General features: G+C 41.7%; 1 protein-coding gene across 7 annotated transcripts in view; it reads left to right on the forward strand.

Moving 5' to 3' along the window:
* Positions 1-23,467, forward strand: part of oma1 (OMA1 zinc metallopeptidase) — a 77,199-nt gene that overhangs the window by 24,361 nt on the left and 29,371 nt on the right. For 4 of the 7 annotated variants that reach the window (XR_001761814.2, XR_003048755.1, XR_003048762.1 and 1 more), the window contains 2 exons: positions 7,195-7,369; positions 8,880-17,587. The gene's annotated coding sequence lies outside the window, so the exon portion shown is untranslated. Of the gene's footprint in view, positions 1-7,194; positions 7,370-8,879; positions 17,588-23,467 lie in introns of those variants that run through there. The other 3 variants (XR_001761816.2, XR_003048754.1, XR_521332.3) reach the window with 2 other exon arrangements.

A 23,467-nucleotide genomic window follows, 5' to 3' on the forward strand; every position in this document is an offset into this window, starting at 1 on the left:
CCGCCGTGCAGCGTCACTCATGGATCACATTGCCAGGCAGGCAGGCAGGCAGGCAGGCAGGCAGGCAGGTAGCAGGGGGTTTTAAAGAAAGCTAAGCATCGGTGAGAACGAGGGCCAGGCAGGCTGGTGAGTGAGAAAAAGTGTGTGGCTGCACAGCTTCCATCATCAGAGCTGCAACATTAGGTCCTCGGGCTCCTCTGGACCACAGCCAGACCCACAGAACAGGTCACACCAAGCAGTGACTTTCTTCTCCATCTTTTCTTCCACTGTCTCCTTCTCGTAATCTGTCAAAGTGTCAAAGCAGACCATGTTCCAGGCTATTTTTGGTGCCTTAGCTTCTTAAAAAATGAGTAGCCACTGTGATTATATAAATGAAAAAAATAAGACTGCATCCACAGCTTAGTAAATCACAAAGGGATCAGGACAGAGGACACTGTAGGTAGTGTCCGTCTTATGTGTCCGTCTAAGCTCTTGGACCACACGCTCTCTCTGCACCGCTCCAAAGCAGTTGGCTTCAGCCGAAGCGACCATTGATAATCAAAAGCCTTCTCCTGCAGTGGAGCGTTACGGGGGTAATTCACAAAAGTAAAGAATATTTTGGTCATGACCTTTTATAAATAGGATTTCTTTCTTTAAAGACATTTCCTCATGCACAAACGCCTGCATACGCACAGCTCTCTGTTTTCAATTCACAACAGTGTTACGGTGGTGAAGAACAATCGTTTTAGGCCTCTTTGTAAGGTTGGTCCACTGCTTAATTCCATGAGTGTGAAATGAAATTGTGAGTTCTTTGTGTGGTCTGTCCAAGTGTTGATTCAAAGGCCCGCAGCTCCTTCAAATACGGATTTAAAAGGAACAGAGTTGGACACAAACTGGCTTTGTTGATTGCATGAAATGAAGTCCTGCATGTGGACCTTCTGCTGGCACCGTGCTGATGCACGGCTCTGGGTTACAGGATAAAGTACAAAGATAACTAGGTCTTTTAATTTGATCATTTTTATCTTTATGAAGCTGAAAGTAAAGATTAATATGTTGAGCTCTACAGGAAAATGTTACATATTTACATATATATTAAAAAAAAATATTAAGTCTTGTACACAAAAACACCAGAGCTGGACTAGCTAAGATGGATTGTGATGTAAAGTCTTTGGATCACTGGTTTATATGATTCTGGCTCACAGACTTTTTTCAATAGAGTTGGTTTTGTTTTGAGTGGGGCAGTGGTGGCTTAGTGGTTAAAGAAACGGACTTGGGTCCTGAAGGATTCAGGTTCGAGTCCACCAGCTGATTGAGGTGCTCTGAGCAGGGCACCGTCCCCACACACTGGCCCCCTCATTGTTAGCCAGCTAACAACGAGCTAAATGCTAAGTGCTAACCTTACGCTGGCCTGTTTTCAGGACACCTCAGTATTTAGCCAGTGCTCTCTGCTACCATGCCTTGTCATCGTTTCTTCCAGTCCTGTCTGACTGTGTTAACTGTGTGTTATTGGTCTGTCTCCCAGTGTCCTCTTCTCTGGCTCTGCAGCAGCTTTTTGGTGTCCGACCCTTTCGTCGCTCCTTTGTTCTGAGAAAGATTCGTTGTTCACCTTTTCTCTATAACAATCTGTATTCCAAGTTCTAGTCTATCCAGCCTCATCTTTTCTTACCTCCAATCAGCGCCTTACAATTATTGCTACGTAATTACTTTGCCACCTGCTTTGGTGACATTTTACAAAATATCATCCGACTGAACAACCGCTGGCTTTCACCTGGTTTCTTTTATCCTGTATTCCTGGAAATAAAACTGTATTCATAGGGCTTTAGTTTACCAACAATTCAAAAATGTCCCTTTTTTCTTTATTTCTTTCCAAACAGAAACCAAACAAAAGGTTTCACTATAAAATAAATACACACATTAAACTGAAACTAAATATATTGGAGCCCTTTGTTTATTGCATACAACTATATTTATTTAAATATTTCTTCTAGATTTTTTCTATTTTCAATATAAAATACAATCTTTATTTTCTACTTCCAAGGGTAAAACAGTTTGAAATGGATTAGGTTTTTTTTTTTTTTTTTTTTTTTCAGTATTGTCCTGTGTCATTCTTCACTGTGATCTAATGACAACTGAAGGCTTATCAATAAGTAAAACAATATATTTTTTCCATAATGTAGGTTCAGCCTTCCCACTGAATGCTAAATTTAGAGGATCACAGGCGGAGGGGAGGAACTGTCACCTGACTATGACCCCAAGTTGTCCTTGTAATTAACAGATGACCTTTAATGGGGTGTTGGCCTCACAAGCCCCGACCGTGGAAATGTCACATTTAACCAGACACCAACATATCCCGTGCGCCCGCCCACATACTGTATGCGCACATATTGATATGATATGCACGCATGTACATACACACATATGCAAATGTGGAACAATGTGGTAAATGTTCTGTCATGCTGTAAATGTCATCTGACTGTAATGTTTAGCGGCTGCCACTGTGGTCTTTTCAGATGGAGTAAGTGGGCGAGATTGAAGCGGACTGCGAAATATCAGCTTGCCACTATGTGTTGTTGTCTTGTACTGAGAAAAAAAAAAACAAAAACAGTCTGTTGAATAAACACTCATTTGAGGCTGATCTGTTAGGACTTGGAATCAAATCAAACAAATAACTGAGTGTTTTAAACAGGAAATATATCATTTGTCCAATACATTTTTACAGTAGGATTCTTGATGTGTTTTATGTGATCACATATCCTGCTCTTTGTCTTTAAAATGATCAAAATATCATTGCAAATACTATGTAACATGAGTTTAATCTAAGGCATACGTGTCAAACTCAAGGCCCGGGGGCCAAATGCGGCCCGCCAAGCCATTTTGTGTGGCCCACAGAGCATAAAAAGCATTAAATAAAGTCCATGCAGCAGTTTCTTAACCTGAGAAAGGTTATGAAAGTTTAGCTGCATGGATAAGCTGCTTTAATCTTGTGTTTTGCACAGACACAGTTGAAGTTGAGTAGATCACAGTGTGACCTGTTCAGTGTAACTCAGGCTGCTGTGATTTCTAGTGTAAGAGGAATGACTTTTCCTGTGTTTCTATTTCGACCTTTCATCCTGTCTGTAGCTGTGGTTTCCCTTTCCTTCATGTTTCCAATCTAGACAAACCCCAAACTCTTTGACAGTCCACTTATGGTGAGGTAGATTGATGTGTTTAGGGTCCAAGTGTCCTCTCAAAGATACACACTATATTAAAGAAAAGAAAGGAAGAACAAACACTGTCATACACTCATCTCTGACCACATGGCCATCAGGGAGCTGTTGTTAGGGTTAAGCTGTGGTCACTTCCTCAGCTGTCATATTTTTTTATTTAGACACTTTTATCTTTTCATCTTATTTTTTTTTGTTTACCTTCAGCCTCTGAAAAGATTGAGAAAAGTAGTTGTCTATGGAGCACCGATGGGTTTTCTCAGACGCCATAATAACAACCAGATACTTGCAGAACACGATGGAATAAATTTGAAATAGCTTTTCAAAAGCGACATAACAAATAGTTGTCAGCGCACAAACAAAGAACGGACCAGCTCCTGTACACAGTCCCCACACGCCCTGTGGATGTGGGAGCAGGCTGTTAGGGTAAAGTTGACGTGTTTGTTATTCATTGGCTCAGGAGCAGTGAGTGATTCTCTGTGTGAGCGTCGTTTTACTGTAAAGAGATTTAGAAGTGAAACTGTCGAGTTGGATCAAGAGAAACTGTGACAGCTTCTGAATTCTGAAGAGGTGTGTGTGTGTGTGTGTGAGGCTTTGTTGGATGTTCTGCACTGCAGCATAATGCTGGTGTTCTGATACACACACACACACACACACACACTGTCAAAATGTATGAACAGACACAATCACATAGATATTCTCCCTGCATCTTGTGCTCTGGTCATGCCTGCCTGACTTTCTCTCATTGTCTGAGTCTGGGATGAACACATACGCGCAAATACACACAAACGCACACAGACACGCGCACAGTGGCAAAAATTACAGCGCCGACGTGGACACATTCTTCTTTAGGTTAGAGGACAATTTGTTCAGCATCTGTGAAATTAGACATGGGTTTTCAATGTTGCCTTTTCAGTTCTGATCACCGTCACACAGGTGAGTGTGTGTGCGTCCGTGAGAACGTGGCAGTGTCTCTTATTTTGAAGAGTTCAACTAAGCTCCGTTGTTTGGTTTCTGGCTCCACACATGAATAGATGTAATGTTTATTTATGGAACACAGAGATGGGATTTGTGCTTCGTCCCCAAAACCAAATACTTTTCAGGCATGAGAGTCTCGGGCCTACAAGGGTCCTTAAGCCCAGATTGAATTGCTCTCCTACTTCCTTTTTATTTTCTTCCAGTGAGTCATTTGTTCACGATCCAAATTCAATGTTTAGGTTTAGAGAAATACCTCGTGTTCTGTAATGTGTACCAGAAAGGCGGAAAACACCTGCAGTAGTACTGCCTGAAGAGCAAGGCTCTTTCGATATGTCAGCATGTTGGACATTGAACAAGGCTATAATGTAATATGACAACAAACAGGTAAACGATACCACTCGTAAACAAACTGACGACAACGCTAGGATAAAAAAGTGGAGAAGACAGGGTTAGAATGAACATTTGGGCATTAGCTATTAAACACACACACAGTACTCATACAATATATACAGTAGAGCATACAGTATATATGTGTATATAAAAATATATATTTTAGTTTTATGAAGATTGCCACTGCTACCATGTTATTACAGGGCCACATATATGTTCGATATGGTCAACATTTAGATAATTTAGAGAAATACATTTTTAAATATACACATTGTATAATATTTTACTGTAAACAGCTAGCCCAGTATTTTACATTCCTAAATAACAAACTAAAGCATTGTATAATTCAAAACCAAAACCAAAACAAATGACTGATTACTGCCATCTAGACGTGGCCCAGATGTGAGGGGTTCATGGGCCAAAGTGGTCCCTGGACCCTGGGGTCTACATCATTAACACCTTCACACCTTCACTCCCCATGTTAATGTTGTGGATAGACTTCCTTTAATGCCATTTCATTTAGTGCAACGTTACACATGAACGCCTTCTCAGCTCTGCTGAAATCTGGTTTTTGGTGCATCAGTGTTTTTTGTCCACACAGTGACTGGTGCATGTGTTTATTTATGTTTAATTCTCTCTCTCTCTGACTGTTTACTTGGCTTCAGGAAGCTGTGTTTCTTTGTTTGCCTCAATACACACGGCTTTATGATATGTTTTTATCGGACTGTTACGTTTTTAATGCCACAGGCAATTGGAGAAGACTGTATCTAAACTTCTGCACCCGTGCCATTTCCACCAGAGAGAAATAAACTCTGCAGCTATTATTTTGCTGCATCCTAGTTCAGGGACTGCAGCAAATGTTTTTCCCCACAGATGTCTCTTTTACAGTACCTGAAAACCAGCCAAATACAGTGCTCTGCTCCTCCATATGCATAAAAAATGTTAATTGAGCTTTTTTTTTTTTTTTTTGCATAACACAACACAAAAAATTGCTTGTTGCTTTTGTGATATTTTACCACCTTAAAAATTATTCAGATTTTGCAAAGACTTTTGCAGGATTTGGGGGACACAGCAGACTGTTTATGAAATGACTGGCCTGAAATGGAATGAAAATGAACGAGATTACAGTTTGAAATAATAGCATGGATTTAATGGCTGTCTTTGCACATCGTAACTGTGTCATCTGGCCTGTCGTGTTAGCATGTGAGAAAGGGAACTGGGCTGTAAAGAGCAAACTGACAGTGAGACTGCTCCTTGAGTCACTTGTTGATTAAAAATGCAGTTTGATTTACACAGGACTTAAAGAAATTATTGAAGCTTGGGGAAACTTCACTCACAAAGTCCAACAGAAACATCAGGGATGTGTGAAAAAACCTCACATCCTTATGTTGGATAAAAGCGATGGCAGAAGAACAGTATTACTGTAGTAGTCCACATGGGGATCTTTAAACCGATGGGGAGTTTTAAACCGAATGCCCTTCCTGATGTAACCTTCAGGGGGCAGGCTAAGATTCTGCCAATGTACCACGTTAGATTTTTTTTTTACATAACTTGCATTTAAATGTTTTGAGTTACATTTAATGTAGTTTTTGAAATTGAAGAAAAAACCCAAACGTATGTGATGATGTCACAACATTAGCTTACTGAATGCAGAGGACAGGTGGTCAAGGATTTTGACAAATGCATCAGAATAACTGTGGTTTAAAACTTATTGCAAGTGGCAGGAACTAAGAGACATACAAGAACATGATGGTGTGTGTCCTCTGTAAATGTCTCCTGAGACAAAGTCCAGGCGACACTCCTGTGGAGATAAGGAGATGTTTAGCAGAGAGAGCAGGGCTTCAAGACCAGGTTGTTTATCACAGTGAGCAGATGAATGAAGAACAGTTCTGTTACGTTTTAAATAGCAGTGATGGACCAAACACAAAGCTGTCCAATTATTTAGTTACAGTTAGCCAGGCTCAGGTTTGAGGTCCAAATCTGTGAACAGTAGTTTGGTTTCCTGTCGACTAAACATTTATTTTTAATCTTTGAGAGTTCTAGAACAGAAGAAGAACAGGGATTGATTCTGCCTTTGTAATATGGGAAAAGTATATGATCAGGTACCAACAGATGAACTGCAGTACTGTCTGACAATGTCTGGAGATCCACAAGTATATACTGTATGAGTGAGGGGGAACAGTGAGTGTAAGAAAACTTTGAAGAGGATGAAGAGCGAAGAATGAATAGATACATCTCAGGGATGATGTGCGACAGGAGATGAAAAATTAAAAAAGAAAGGTCTGAAAGAGAGAAAGAGAGAGAGAGAGAGAGTACTTGGACTTGTATTAAAGGGGCAAAAATGGATGTGGCTGAGTAAAAGATGTAGAAGCTGATGGGCAGCTAAGACGAAGTCTAGAGCTGAAGTTACAGGGATGAGATTATAAATATATACTCTCTCTTGTACTGTAATATCTTACTATATTCTTCATATACTAAAGTAATGTTCTAAAGAAAAATACTACATTGGTGTGAAGCTGTATTCAAGTTATTTTTCTAACATGCCAATCCCATCATCCATCAGTGGTCATCTGTGTTGTAAGACAATGTAAACCGTACCAAGTCTTTTTAATTAAACAGCAAACACGTCTTTCTCACCACACAGGTCCAGGTCTTGGGCTGGAGCCTGGAGTCATTTGTCCCAGGCTGATGAACTGATGATGAGCTGATTTCTCTAAGTGACATCTTCACCCTCATTACCATAATGGAGTGGTCTCTTTCAACACGCTCGCCGCTCCAGGAATCTCTCATTTGTCTGACATATTGGCAACACGGAAAAGGTGAGCGCCACACACTGTCCATTATTAACAGCAGCCTGAGATCAGGAGAGTCCCAGCAATTGTTTCACAAAAGTGCTGTGATGAACAGATGATACAGGGGTGTTTCTTGAGCCTTGTGAAGTTTTGTATCTATTTTTAATTAAAAAGAAAAAGTCATTGATTGATAACATTCAAAGTTGTGGCTACATGGAGGTAGAGCGGTGTGTTCTCATGCTGTTCATGCCAAAGATCACAGGTTTAATCCCCTGTGGTAACTAATGGATTTTTAGTACAGAGTGTCATGTGAAGCCCTTGTGTGTGTGTGTGTGTGTGTGTTTGGGGGGGTCCAGAATGAACATGTAATGTTTGGACCAAAGGTTTAACAATGCCGACCACTCACAGCCAGCAGCTCTTTGAGCAGCAAATGTCAACAGTCCCTCCTGTGTGTATGGCAGCCTCCACTGACTGAACTGCTGCTCCAGCTGACATTCATATCAAGAGCAGGAACAGCACAGAGCACTGCTCTATCACAGTGGACTCATTACTCTGAACAGGTCCCCAAAACCAAACGCAATTTCTCTGAGAGCCTCTTTGGTGTCAGGGTTGGGGACAAGTCTTTCGTGTGTGTTCCTGTGTGTGTGTGTGTGTGTGTGCGCGCGCGCGTGTGCGTGCGTGTGTAAACCAAAGACAGGTATAAATCACTGCTCTCCCATAACCCAATACACTGGTACGGCTGAGTGTGTGCATGTGAAACACAGAGCTCCAATTAAGCAGCGGATCTGTTTTGTGTGTACTTAAAGAGTTTCCTGTTTATTTTTTCTCCCCCCTCGACCCCTCCCTGCCCCCCTTCTCTTTCATTAATGAGTCCAATTAGAACATGCAAATATTTACTTCTAACTTGCATTTGATTCATCACACTCCTCGACCTCAAAACAAACACCGCGTGTCATTTTGGTGTATGTGGGTGCGCGTTGATATGTGCATGCGACTTTACTCTCTTATTCATGAGCTCATTAGCGCCTCCTGTAGAGTAAGATCATCAGCTGTGCAGGGAGAGGAATCAGACAGAGGGGGCTAGAGGAGGAAGGTAACATCACTGTAATATTCAACTACTCAGACACACAAACACACACGCAGACACGCACCAGTCCTTGATTTAAGGTCCAACACCATCAGATTAATGACACCCAGCGATCACAGACGGCAGTGGAAAGACGAAGAGGAGGAGGAGGAGGAGGAGATTAAATAGAAGGGAACACAGATGTTCTTCCCGAGAGTTATTGCTGAAAGGTTCTTTAATGTGCTGCACATAGCATTTTACAATATTCATATATCATCAGCAAACATGTTATGATGCCTTGGTAGTTATGGAGTGAATTTAAGGTGGATTTCTTTTTAAAAATCTCCTTTTTTAATAATTAATTCTTCATTCTTTCTTTTTCAACTCTCAGCTTTTTGTTGCACCCCACACCACTGACTGTTACAGTGCTCTCCCCTTTAGATCTTTATTTTTTTATTTTCGCTTTTTCAGATCCATCATCTTCTGTTCCTCTCCATCTGTAGATGTTTTTGCTCTTCCCCTACGTCTCCTTGACTGAATCACACGACCACTTACTCACCGGTTCCCTGAGAAATGACCTTCCTTGTTTACACACACACCTGTTCCTACTCTCCATTAGCCTTGTTACCCCACTGTGCAGCTGTGACCCAATTCATGGACCGCAGCAGTAAATGGGGACTGCACTGAGACGGCCTGAGCCCACCACAACTCACACCACTGTTTAACGGTCTAGCTGTGGATACGTACGGACATCACTTCTCCAGCTACACCTGCTGTTATTACTCTCCTCTCCTAACTGGATTCCAGGGCAGGGATGCAACCGTTTGGTGTCTCCAAGACAAACACACTTGGAAAACAAAAAACAATATTGGCCCAGTTTTGTTTTTATGTCAAATTATCTTTACTTTCCAGATGAAATTTCCAGTGTTTCACAGCCAGGCTGTTTTGTTTTCATGGAGGTCCGCTGCTTTAGATTCCGTTTCTCTTGTGAAGCTTATGTGTAACATACTTCTGTTTTGAAGCCACTCGCCTCTTGGTTAAGAAACCTCCAGCTCCAGTTGGCATTTATCAGGTTTCCAGTGAAATTTGGCCTTAGAGGAGCTGGAAAGGTCTAGTTTGAATAGTTTATTAAATTATTAGCTGGACAAAGAAGTCTTCATCAGGCTACTACCATCCAAACCGCATACAAAGTAGTTGTTGAACCGTAAATGTATTCAACAATATATTCCAAAATAATATTTATAGTTTTTTTTGTAGGGGGGAAATATTTCAAAACTCTTGGGAGAAGTGAAAAAATCTTGGATAATCTATGCTTTATTGCCAGTGTGTTGGTGACCAGAGAGCAAATATGTGAGTTCACGGGAGTCCAAATCAAACACTAATATATTCAAAAGAGTGTACCAATTACTTTTTTATGATTATCTCTGACCTGGAGGTGGATGTGAAGAATGACAATTGGTTTTGCCCCATGTCATGAATATGATTTTGCAGTATGTGTGTGTGTGTGTGTGTTTACATGTGTGTATGTGTGCTCTGATTGAAATGCTGCAGCAGCATGATGATGATGATGAAGAAGATGATGATGAAGATGATGGCAGTGTGCTGTACTCCTCTCCTATCAGTTAATGAACTGTAGCCACTGTGATTCCACTGACGGCACCATAACTAATAAATGAATGATATAATGGTCTATAAGCAGCCATTGTACCTGCTCCTCTGCTGCTACGGCTAATCCTCCTCCTCTTTGTTTTGATATAATTTAAATTTCTTAATGGGAATTTAATTGTTGCCACACGTATCTGTAAATCTGAGGAAAGTGCTGATTACCAGGGGCTTAATGATACCTGTTTGTAGAAGGATGATGAAGCTCCCAACAAACATGTTGCATGGATTCATTATGCTGTGTAACCTCAGCCTGTCTAATGGTTGTTTATGCAACGGCTAATTTAGATGCAGTTTAGTCTTAGAAATTAACTGGAGCTCCACAGACATGGAGTTGAATCTCTCATCGTTTCTCTGCTCCTTGTGAACCAGAGGTTTGACACAAGGTTGTAGGGAGGGGGCAGAAAAGTGTTTTTGCCTCTGAATGTGTGATGCAACACGTCCATTTCTTAGACATCAATGATCAATCAGTGGTTTGACTCCATTTCCCAAAGAGAAGAATTAAAGTGGCGTCGGTGCAGGCACCCAGAAACCTTTTTTAATCAGACACCTGTGGCTGTAATGTCTTAGAAAACTCACAGCCAGTGTGTCTCCATTCTACATCCTGATGATCTTGTTTCTTGGGAGACATTTGATGCTTTTTAACACTTGCACAATGTGCCCATCTTGTAGACCCTCTCTGTTCCTAGCCTGTTATTTATCAGGTCTTTTGAGAGTGTGTCTCTCTCGAAGTTGCCCTGTTTTTTTTATTTTTCTTTAAATAAGAGAACCAGAGGTGAAGGAAGGGTTAATGTTCTGTAGAAATATAAAGTAAATGTAAAAGTCAAAGTCAACCATTGTACTTGACAGCTCAGTCATTAAGTTAACCACACACCCTTCTTTATCATTAGCAGTAATGTTGCAGCAGTCATCAGCTACTGTGTGTTTGTAGAGAATAAAATAATGATGTTCCCATGTGGAAACTACTGAGAGTAGATATTTTTCTGAAAACTTTGAAGTAAATTCAAAAGATTATTTAACATTAGCCGTTGACATTAGCCAAAATGCACTCAACTGCCACAATGCCTCTCTCAAGGGAGAGCTGTGATTGGCTGAGACCTGTGCCAGATTTATGACAAATCAGACACCACCATTTTCAAACACCCACGACTTGTCTAGGTATTTTAAATTGACCTAAAATTGCAACATTGAATAAATGTTTTCTCTTAAAGTTACTGCTCCTTTTCAGACTTGATTAGTTTGCACCAATTGGATGAAGTCTGGTGTCGATTGATCTGCTCAGATTTAGTCTGAACTCAGTGTTGATCGACTGATGCTGCAATTAACTGCAATTATATATGTGCATATGTATATGTGTGTGTGTATAAAACACAGAACTCCCCCTCACCTGTTTATCCCCTCACTTCAGCCTCCCTTCATTCTTTTGCTTGTCGCTCAGCAACCACAGGTAATTAATAAGCCTTTACAGTTCCATCTGATCTGCCTCAGGATTTGACACAGCTGATAAGTTAAATGGAATACACATGGGCTTGCCTCTCTGTCGCTCTCTCTCTCTCTCTCTCTCTCTCTCTCTCTCTGCTCAGCACAGCCTGGGAATATAATTACTTGAGAATAAATACGCATGAGCTCACACACGAATACACCCTTATAACAGAGAGTGACTTAGCCAAGGTTAACACCGATGTTTTTCCTCTTCTGTGCTCTAATCAGAAATGTACTGATGAGTTATTTGTCTGGAAGTTAGATGCACTGAGCACTTGTCGTCATTATTCAGAGACTCAGAAAGCGGGATAATTAAATCTATTTAATCGTGTGCCTTAGTGGGTGAATGTGTGCATGTTAATATCATGCTCTGATGCTTTTAATGGCTCCGCCACAGAGCAGGATCGTACTTATAAATGCCACTTAGACGGCCTGTGCTTAAAAGTAATCCATCTCCTCCGCCCACTGACAGTTGCCACACTTGCTTATCAATCTGCCCCATGGCCACACTCACCAGCTGTCAATAGGCTGCTGAAGTGGCTCTTCATAACGCCATCTCCAGGAAGAAGATGGAAACTGTCAGGGAATATCAGCGGTCGTGACGTCACTAATGTCTGCTGTATGAACGTGCTGAAACCTCAGAACTGATCTCTGTCCAGTATCTGAATGTGTTTATGGATCTGGAGTATTGAACATGCGGGAACATAATCCCATTCTACACATGCACTCACTCAGTGCTAAGAGCAGCACAGTCAGGTTTATTGCTTGCCGTGGCCATAGCAACAGCCATGAGCCGGGAAAGAGATGACTTTTTTTTTTTTAGTGGTGATTCAGTGAACGTCCTTGTTCTGATGAGAGAGGAGAGCTGGGGATGAAGACAGTCATGGATGGAGAGGAAGGGGGAGGAGGTGGAGGAGGAGGAGGAGGAGTGAAGAAGCTGTTTCCTCTGCACACAGGCGTAGTTTGTGACAGACAATTCAGGAGTTTGTCCTTTTCTTTAGCTGAGACTAACCTCAGTCCACATCAGAGCATTGTGATGTGTTGGTATATATGACGTTAGCTGATTGAGGACAGTAGATCGTCTGATTTCGCTGTTGAACCTTTTCTTTCCTTAGTAAACTAAAACACCTGTCAGTCAGATGTCCACATGAACACGTGGTTTTAGCCAATCCTAGACAGGGCTGACTGAGGCTGTCTGTGATGAGGCGTTTGCTGCATCATGTGTCCTTCATCATGTGTAATGCGTCATCACACCTGTAACATAGTCTAGAGTTAGATTTTTCGATTTCTCATAACGAAAGTGTAGTCAACCATTTTCTCTTATGTTTTTCCATTAGTTGAAAAACTCTCTTACCTTGGAGCAGTGGAGGAAATCTTGGATTAACACACGCTGTACTACAGAGTGTCTCATAATCAGACAAACCTTGATGTGTGTGGACAGTGAGCTGCCGTCTTTCTCACGAGTGTCACTCGATGACAGTGGTCTCCTGTTCCAGCTGTTTGAAGGCTGCGTCTTTTAAACTGTAAATGGAGGAGACTGGACAGTGACAGTCAACCGTTCATGTAAACCAGGAATGAGCACACGCACAGTAACATTACATAACTTCAGGTGGCAAAATGTTACCGTACACTACAGCTATTGTCAAAAATACTTTCATTATAACGTGGACGTGCATGTTTTACACTTGTTGACTGTTTTCCAGCTACATTCTGTTCTAGAGTATATCCAGCCTGTTTGGTCTGACAACAAATTTGAACCTTTGAATACTTGAAATACAATGTATTTGTCATTGTTGTTTTTGTAGTTTGTTACAGGCACAAACCTTAAATCACCACTTTGTCCTTCTGTCTTGGCTAAAGCACTTTGACCAAATACGACTTGGATTTTGATTGGAGTGTTCAATGCATTCACTTTTAGTGAAGTTTGTTTTTCATTTGATACAGTGATCACGGAGAACAGCTAGACCAAACAAATGTCATGTGTCGATCATTTCTGAACATCATATTTGCACTGTAATGGAATTGTGAAGGAATGTGATGGAGAACGTTTCTTCTCAGAGGTAGACGAGATAAGGAGGAGCAGGAAAGTCCACCATGAGAGTGCTGTTTTCTTGAAGTTACTAAGGATTCTGCTGTTTTTCTGTGATGTGCTAACTCTGAGTGAGTGAGTGTGAGGCAGAGCGGAAGGAGAGAGGCAGACGGGGAGGGGGACTGGGCTGCTGAGTCAAAGCTCCGCTGCGGTGTGTTTGAGCTAGCGACCCTTAGAGCTATCTGGTTGTATGCATGCCTCCAGCTCACTGTGCTGCACACTGTAGCCACTTAGCTCCTTAGCCTCCCTCCACCACTTCTACACAACTGTCAGCCGGCAGCTCCAGTGTGCTGTAGCTGCAGTGAGGCTCTGCCGTCTCTGAGTGTCTCTGTTTGCAGCTGAGGATTTTTGCCCTTGCAAGGATACTCTGCCTTTCTGGCAAAGCAGAGGGGTGGAAAAAAAAGAGGGAGAGACTCAAGAGGTAAGAGAAGACGGGGCAGAGTGACAGCGGGCCAGCAGTGACCTTCGAGGTGTGGGGAAGAAGAGGAGGAGGAACCAGGGACAGAGGGAGATCCATCAGGTGTGTGTCAGCTCTTTACTGGATGAGTAAGTTTACCGGTGCCGGTGACTCTGCATGGACCGGCTTGTCTGATCCTTTAAGATGAAGTTAAATAGTTGTGGATGGAGACACATTGACACCAAAGTATGAAAAGGTCTGGTTACAGTTGGAAGTGTAGAGCTGTTGGGAAATAACACTGACATGAATAAAGATCACTGTACAGGGATGATGTAGAGGAGATGACGGTCTGTGACTGGAGCTCATTAAGGATGTCATGTCATGTCTGTGTGTTTTTGTCCTCTGGGTTTTGACCTGGGCAGCAGAGTGAAAACGTTCTGTGTCCCAGACTGTATACAGCACCACTGTGTTCCCCAGGTGTCTGTGTGTGGTTGGATATACAGTGTTATTACAGTAGCAGCTATGGTGACCTGGTGTCCTCATTATTGTTTGTGTTTAAGGAAGCTGCCCTTCAGGTCACCTGTACTTACAGCCCATAATTGCACGGTGGCAAAAACAACTACACCTCTATTTATTATTGAAGAATGAACCCAGTCTGGTCCCCTCCTGGATTCATTATGCATTTATTTTTTATTCTAACTAAAAATCTTGGTAGTGAAATCAGTCATCAGATTACAGTCCATTTAATTTTAATCAGATTGTGTTTTAATATCACACTCATTCATATGTGTGGTGTCTACAGTCTGTGTACAGTTTGGTTTGTACTACTGGATGTCATGAACAGTTTTACTAACTAATGTTTTAGATCTTTTTGCTTCTCCCTCTGGTGCCACTGACTCTGTGTGCATGTCCAGTAATGCAGGGGGACAGATATCCAGTGAAAGATCGGTGGAAATGTCAAAAACACAAAGTGCAAGTCACTGTGTTACAGCCAGTGAGAGATGAGCTGCACTAAACACTGTATCTCTCTCTGTGTGTGTGTGTGTAGTGGGGATGGACTCTCAGTTGGTTCACTCTATCATCACAGTTGACTGAGGTAACAACCAGACGTGGACCACTCCGAATAATCCATAGACTCTGTGACTCAGCAGCAGACAAATACGTAGCACCTCGGTAGATTTTTGAAAAAACAAAATGCTAGTCTGACCTCAGTGTTGCTGCTGCAGACTGAATACTCAATGTGATATCAGTACTGGCACTGAGAAAATGTTTGCTGCAGTAGAGTATAAAAAGAAAATCATATTTTTAACAAATGTTTTTGCTGTTGTTTTCACATTTCTAAAACATTGTCACCTGTTGTTTCTGTGCACACGTCAGCTCACTGTAGCAGATAGACAGTCTGTCCTCCAGTCTGTCCTCAAGGCTGGGGAGGTCGGACCTGGTTGGAGCCAGATATTTCAATTGCCTCATCTGTTACTGCCTTCAAAGTTGGAAAATATTTAAGTTTCTTTTACAAACTTTGGAATAAATGATATTTGCAGGCTAACCTTTAATCAAATTACTGATAAAAATATAAATGAATGTTGTTTTTTAAACATTTTTGGACAACGTTGAGACAACATTTTTAACCAGACTTGAATGGAAACCTGTTAAAATGATAAAACGATTGGTTTCATTTAGTTCAATCAGATTATTTGGTTGAGTTTAAAGAAACAGAACGTCAGTTTAGTCACTAGAAAAGGCCGATGCACCACAATACTACAAAAAAGAAATTATCTGACTTTTTTTTTAAATTTGATGTTGATGTTGGACTTTTTTGTAAGCAGCAGCTTCATGGTCAAGTTAAAGACAGTGTTTTGGATGAGTTCACAGTCTTTGCTAAGGTAAACGACAGAATGCTATGATGTTGTTATAAGATATTTTTTGTTTCCGTCTTGATGTTGCTCATGTTTTTTTTTTGACATACTGAATAGTAACGAGCGGAGGTATTACATACACACTCATTTTTCCCATTACATTGTCCATGTGAATCCTGTAACTAAAGACTGCATCATGAACAGTGTCCTTTTGTGTCCTCTAAGAGACCTGGGACATAGTAAATGAGGGACGGAGGGACTGTAACCAGAGGCCGACGTCCCCTCATCTCTCCCCCTCTCTGCGGAGCTGCTTGGTGATATCATGGCTGTAATGAAGGCTCATTTATCTTCATCTTGGCACAGTCTCATCATTCACAGTGGGACTGCTGGGTTGGTGGAGCGGGGCTCAGTATGTGTATTGTGTGGTGGACGTTCTAACATGAGTACCAGATTGACGGAGCAATCAGTGATGCAGACACTGACCCTTTGAAGCACCTGTTGAGCTCACTGTCGTGGCAAATGAATAGTTTCACATTTGCTTTGGGAAAGGCCAGACTTTGTTTGGTCTGGACTGGGAGGACAACCTCTGAGCACAGGCTTAGATCGATAAACAGGTCCCAATCAGAGGTCAGGTTGAGGAAGCGTTTGAGCCGTAAGCACACGTCACGACCGATGAGCGAGGAGGGAACGTGTGAAAGGGTAGAGGCCGGACTTTGAGACAAACACACGTGAGGACACATGTGGTCAAAGGCTAAGTAATGCCATCATTGGCCCAATGTCCTCAACTTTGATTAAGAGGCTCTCTAAACACGGCCACACTCAGCACTGTGATAGGCCAAGGTCACGGTGAATCACAGCTCAACCCTGCAGATTGCTGCTTAACTCTGTCAGGAAAAGGCAGAATCTAATTTGGCCGAGGGGCTTCCTTAGCACTTCACATGAAGAGGACAATTTACCTCGCCCTAGAGCTCTCCAATGAAACGTGTGTGTGTGTGAGAGAGAGAGAGTAAATGTCTGTTGGCCTGCAGCCTGGTGGGATGAGTGTCTGTGTGCATGTATTTCAATGGGTGTGTCTGTCTAAATGGTTTTTTGCCCTTTGCTTCCTCTCTATTTCCCCTTTCAGTGTGTGTGTATGTGTGTGCGTGCCACGCAACTTGTCAGTATGTAGTAAGTGTAGTGTAATGTACTGTTTGTGATTGGCAAGCCATTGTATTAGTTTGGGAATAATAAGAGTGTAATAACTCAGTGACATTTCCCTCCACAGTGACTCCCAGGTAATCACATTTACACAACGCAATCACCGCCTCGCACGCCAGCGTCAGGACGGGACCACGCTCGTTTTCATTTCCTCTCCAACTCTGCTTATTTGCGCATGTAGTATGAGGCACTGTTGTTGCTGTTTGGATGACGGTGCATACTGTGTGACCCCCCCCCCTCCTCTCACCCCCCGACCAGTGCAGTATTTCTCTGAATTAGTGATTGTTCAAAACAAACCTAACTGTTTTGTCTCTGTCTCAATACCGTCGGATGGTGGGAAGATGATTCAACTCCACAGTCAATACATTTGATTTTCATAATTATACTCCACAGTGGGAAGAAATGGGGCATATTAGAAAATGTCACAGGTTGTTGAATCCTTGACGTCACCATTTGAATTCTAACATAGGGAAAACAGTTTTAATATACCATTATACAATATAACAGTTTGAATTCTAACATAGGGAAAACAGTTGTATATTTTATTCTACTCCTCTGTTATTTTAATATTGAAAAACAGAGTTTCTTTAGTTCTTAAAAAACACTGCTGATTAAAAACAGCCTAATGTGAGCTGATCCAATGGTTCTGTTGGTACTGCTCTGTGTGTTGTTTCTGTGAACTGAATAATGGAATAAATGTTACACTTTTAGGTCTTACACAAAATGCACATTTAGAATGTTGGTGAGATTTCTATCATTCTCTGCCAGTTTTAACATTAGCCTTTAATCCATTTACACCATTAGAATAAAACACAACAGCAGGTGGATTGTGTCTGCAACAATAAAGTTTGGACTTCCTGTAGAAGAGCTGAGAAATAATGGGAGTACAGCAAAAAGTGCAGTGTCACTGTTACTCCAGACAGATCCAAAAAAGGCTGCTGTCAGTGAAATGCAGTGCAGCAGAAACTAACTGCGTCACCGTAAGTGATGTTTCTGTCGGCGCCGGTTGTGTCGATGAAGACGGATATCACATCAGGACAGGTTATAGCTTCACTTAAGGACGTGTGAACGTAGATGTTAATGTCCACAGTGAAAGTGTTCCATTTTGTTAGATGCTTATCTACAGTCTGTCTGTATGCTATGGACAGGTGTCAATGAGCCTGTTGGCCTCAGCTTGTCCTTTCTAAATAATTGAAAGGACGATGTTGCGTAAAATGATTGTAAAGAGGTGTGATGTTTTGTTGTTTAATGTAATTTGGATGTATGATGTAGTTCTACCAAAGCAGTGTTAATTGTACAAACCAGCTTAACCAAACAAGCCGACTTTCCTTCCAAACACAAAGTCCATGATGAAAAAAAGAGCTTTCTATGAATGTCTGAACTGATCATTTCACAACCAAGAAATAATAATTATGATCATTTGTAATGAATACTTCAAAATGAATGAAAACAAATACATTAAGAGAAAAATCAAAAATCAAAAGTTGACCCAGGGCCAGGGGTTTGGTACCGCTTACACGGTAACTGAGCTGCTCATTGGATGATACACTCAGTGATCCACAGCATATCAATAGATGGGAATCCAATATTATTGTTAGGAGGTGTCAGGTGAATGACCCCCCCGCCACCCCCCCACCTCCGTCTCAAAGGTGATGGAGACAATACTGCTTCATGGCATGAAGCCAAAGAACCAATCCATTCTCTTAATCCTGTCCTTTCCTCTACTTACCAGCCCGACCTGAGACACTCTGTAGCGCTGTTGTATTTCCTGTCCTACGTCCTACTCCCCCTCCCCGCCGCCCTCCTCTGTCCATTTCATTTCCTCAGTTAATATCCTGATTGAAGTGGTCACCTTTCCCTGTTGCAGTTAATGAGCAGCAGGTGTCCCCGTAGAGCTCAGTGGACTACGGCGACGACTCAGCTTCTCTCGGCTTCTTCTGGAGTAAGAGTGCAGTTTGTTTGTACAATACAGTGAATTGAATCTAAAGAATCTAGAAAATAATCCACTTTCACTTCCATATTATACTAATTAATTCATCTCCACTTGATTATCTCTCTGTTTGTGTCCAAATCAGCTTAATTCTTACTAATATTTATTGGCAGTGAATCACAACTTTTTATGCTAAGACAAATAAACTGCTGCTGGCTGCATCACTTCATTATGTTAGTGCAAATAAAAACTCTAACACATACACTCTCCCACTCTGTCTTCATTTTTATCCTTGTTTTCATGCTACAGTCATTATTGTAATCAGCTTCATAGCTATCATTATAACAATTAAGTTGCTCATCCAATTTACTAATCAACAGCCATTACCACCACAGTAAAGAAAAGACGTCTTTAGAACGCTCGTTGCCTTTAGCTGTTCAAATCAACTTTTGCCATTTCATATCATGACTTTGGATTTGACCTCTGACGAACCTCCAAATTCAGCCAACATTATTTCTGCATATTTTTGCAGTAAAGTCAGTGTCTCTACAGTCTGGTTCAGGGATGTAGTGACGAACAGGGATTCTGTAGACGAGGCCAAGAATGAAGAATGTCGTCTTTACTGAAAACATCATGAACAGTGGAGCTGCTACTACTACTACTACTACTACTACTACTACTACTACTACTACTACTACTACTACTACTACTACTACTTTGTCTGTGTTGGCTTGACTGTGTGTGTGTGTATTTTCTGTAACCAAAAGGGCGAGGACGGTAGAGCAGTTATCAGTGTCTTCACCCCCAACACTGTACCCTTGAGAAAGTCATTTAACCTCAGTCATGCTCTGCTGAGCAGCAGTGCACTGACTCCACTGCAGACAGAACGCACCAACATGTGTCTGTACTGTAGGCAGCCCATCACAAGACTGAGCTCATGAACTGACTGACAGAGTGATCAGACGATATGCAGACGATGCAGTTCTATTCACTTGATGACAGACAGTGTTTTCAGTGTTATTAAGACAAATTCTGTCTGTGATAATAAATCGGTCAGGTCGTTTGTTTAATATGCAGTAAGTCAGTTTTCCTCATTCTCATTGTGACCTTTATTGTTTCACTTAGTGTAAATCACAATCAATGACTAAAGGCCATGGCACAAACATAAAGATGGAATTAATACATGTGATTTTATAAGTTTTTTACCGCAATCTTTGAAGTGACAGCGATTTTAAATCTGAGGGTGACTTTTGACAGTAATTTTAAAATGTAACTGAACAACAGGAAAGGCCAACATCTTTCAACGTTGCCTTGAAATTCAAATATTTTCTGAATTCTTCTGACATTTGAAACATTTTTCCACTCCTTTGATTATTTCTAGAATTTAACATGGCATTGCGCTTTTTGTTGGTGTTTTGCAGTCGTTTTTTAAATGATCTCTGCTCAAATACCTGACAGTACTGTGATATTTGATGACCTTCTTCTGCTCTAATGTTTTAACGTTCTGATGTTTTATACTGTGTCTATTCTGTCTTCTCTCCTCTGGTTTCACTTCATTGTATTTTTATGACTTTTATGTTAAATCTTTTTTATCTTTTTGATGCATTCAAAAATGTATAAGCGCCACAGTACCGACTCAGCAGGCAGCTCTGTGTGTCTGTTCCTTTAAACTTGTCGTGCAGGTGGTTTAGACAGTTAAAATACACATCTTAATAAAAAAAAAAGAAGAAGAAGAAGACCACCTGAAGCTTGTTTCAGGAAATGACTTGTGAGAAGACTGTGACTACAGACTGAAGTTTATCTAAAATATCACTTTGAGAAACAGTCGTCCTCTTGCCTTAACCTTAGCTATTATTAATTCTTATGTAACTAAACCTTAGTCTGACCCTAACTGTAATCTAATCCTAATCCTAGCTCCAAACTTTAATCTTGAACCTCAGTGAATGCTCTCAGTTCAGAGGGAACCTGCAAAGTGTCCTGAAGTGTCCCCACTGCTGTAGTATTTTAACAAAGAGACCAGCAGCTGCACCAGGGACACACGTTTCCTCTCTCTCTCTTTAAGAAGAATTATCACTGTCTGTGTACATCTGAGAGACCATTGTTCTCACAGTGTGTGGTTCTAAACCCAGACCTGCTGTACTGTATTAGAGCAGCTGTTTGGACTCCAGACACTTACACTGACTGGACTCTGGGGGCAGACGTCACCTGGTCCTGCTGTGGGCTGACTGTTAGTGCTCTGTGATTTCATCTTGAATATTCCTCTTCACACATTTGCATTGTTAGAGTCCCAGTAATTTTCCTCACAATCAGTGTAGATTTGAGTCTTTTCTGTGATACTGTATTATTTTACTCTTATTTTCTGTTCTGCGTTTTGTGCAGTTGATATGAAGTAATTGCCCTTCAGGGATCTTATGAGTTTCTGTCTGAGTTTATTTTCCATTTCTCTCTCTCTCCTTCCCTCTCTGTGCTGTGATGGAGCCGAGGCCGGACGACTTAGTGTGTCAGAGGGAGTGCAGCGGTGAGGGAGCTGAAGCTTTATTTCTCTGTGAAAGGTGTATTTTTCTCTTGTCAACAGGCATGGCTGCATCAGCCTCTCCTTGACCCCCCCACCTCACCCCTCCCAGTCTTCATCTTTGTTTTTGCATTACTCCTGCTGTTTCTCTCTCTCTCACCTCCCTCTTCCTTCCCTCTGTTCTATCTGGAGCTGTACAGAGGACAGAGTGAGTGTATTATTTTTACGAGGTTTTCTTCCATGCAGTGATACTGAAGGTCCACTTCTGCTCCCGCGTCCACTGTAAATCAGAAACATTTTTCCTACATCTGCAATCAACGACTGAGTCTTTTCCAACAGCGTGGATTTTTCCTTATCCTTTCTCTCTCTCTCTCTCTTACACACACACACACACAGTCTACACAGACACGCTGCCCCCCCCGCCCCCCCTTCTTCCTCAGGCCATGGTTGTCTCTTGAAGCTGACATTAGATAGCCTCCGTCCAACAGTCCACTCCTCTGGGAGGGATTTGCATCTCATTTGAATTTGATTATGGCTTTAATAGAGCAGACGCCGCTCCGTCCTGAGTGGAGAGGATGAGAGGGAATAGGAAAGGTGGAAGAAGCTCAGGAGAACCTGTCCATCTGTAACTCTCTGTACCTTTAGATAACTGGTTGTAATCATATACCAAAACAATACACACACACACACCAAAACTCAAAAAACTAAACTGTAACTAGATCTCCAAACATCAATCTTTTGATATTTACCATAGGTTTAGTTTCTAAACTACAGTACTGACAGATTTTGATGAACGCTACACACCAAAATATAATCTACTAAGTAAAATGAACACATATGGTCCAATGACAAAGGGAGACCATAAAGATAAAGACAAAACACGACCAAATGGTTACAACTAAAGGACTCAGGAGTTCTGCCATCATTCTTAAAAACCCAAACATTTCTATTGCAATTCTAGTCCAATGAAGAACCATATCCTCGCCCCAGCCAAACTAGCCAAATATCATGACCAGACTAATCAAAGCTTAATTCCAGCTTTTTTTTTAAATTATAGTTGATTCTTATGAAAAAAGGTTGTTTATATGAAACCGATGTTTACGACGGACTAAACGTATTCACTGCTGTAATAAATTGAGTGAAAATAGCCTTATGTTCTTATGGACGTTTGGTAAAGTACCGATCCTGTGGGACGAGGGTTAACAATCCTCCAGGCTGATTAAGAAAACACTTTATAAAACTCAGTAGAAGATTGTATTTGTTTACAGTATAGGTGCAATCCTCCTCTGCCTTTATTGATCTCTGCAGGGCCATTCCTTACACTTTGCTAAAGACACCTCGGGGCCAATGAGGACTGAGAACAAATTCTTAAAATCACCAAAGCACTGTGCTGTCATTAAATGCTGGCGAACAGGCCTGAGAGCAGAGCTCCGAGAGCAGGGCTCCGAGAGCAGGGCTCCGAGAGCAGGGCTCCGAGAGCAGAGCTCCGAGAGCAGGGCTCCGAGAGCAGCTCCGAGAGGGCTCCGAGAGCAGGGCTCCGAGAGCAGGGCTCCGAGAGCAGGGCTCCGAGAGCAGGGCTCCGAGAGCAGGGCTCCGAGAGCAGGGCTCCGAGAGCAGGGCTCCGAGTCAGGCTCTGCTACCTCCGCAGACAAGCGTACACTTTCACAAACATTTAATGGGGCAGGAAATATGTCATTTGTTCATGTAACTTCTCATTAGTCAAACTGTGACAATCTGGGGATCAGGCCTGACACGGCACACAGACCTTACTTTAATAATTACCTCGCTGTGTTGTTTCTCCTCATCAGCAAACTCAAGGAAGAGAAGTTTTCAATTAGAGCCGTCTGAGTTCTCCTTCCTGCCACCGTTTCTTATTTAGTTTGCATATGTGTGTGTGCGTGCGCCCTTGCAAGCGTATGTGTGTATTGTTTGGT

Source organism: Cynoglossus semilaevis, chromosome 2 (assembly GCF_000523025.1).
Source record: "Cynoglossus semilaevis isolate Cse_v1.0 chromosome 2, Cse_v1.0, whole genome shotgun sequence".
In the NCBI taxonomy this organism is placed as follows: Eukaryota; Metazoa; Chordata; class Actinopteri; order Pleuronectiformes; family Cynoglossidae; genus Cynoglossus; species Cynoglossus semilaevis.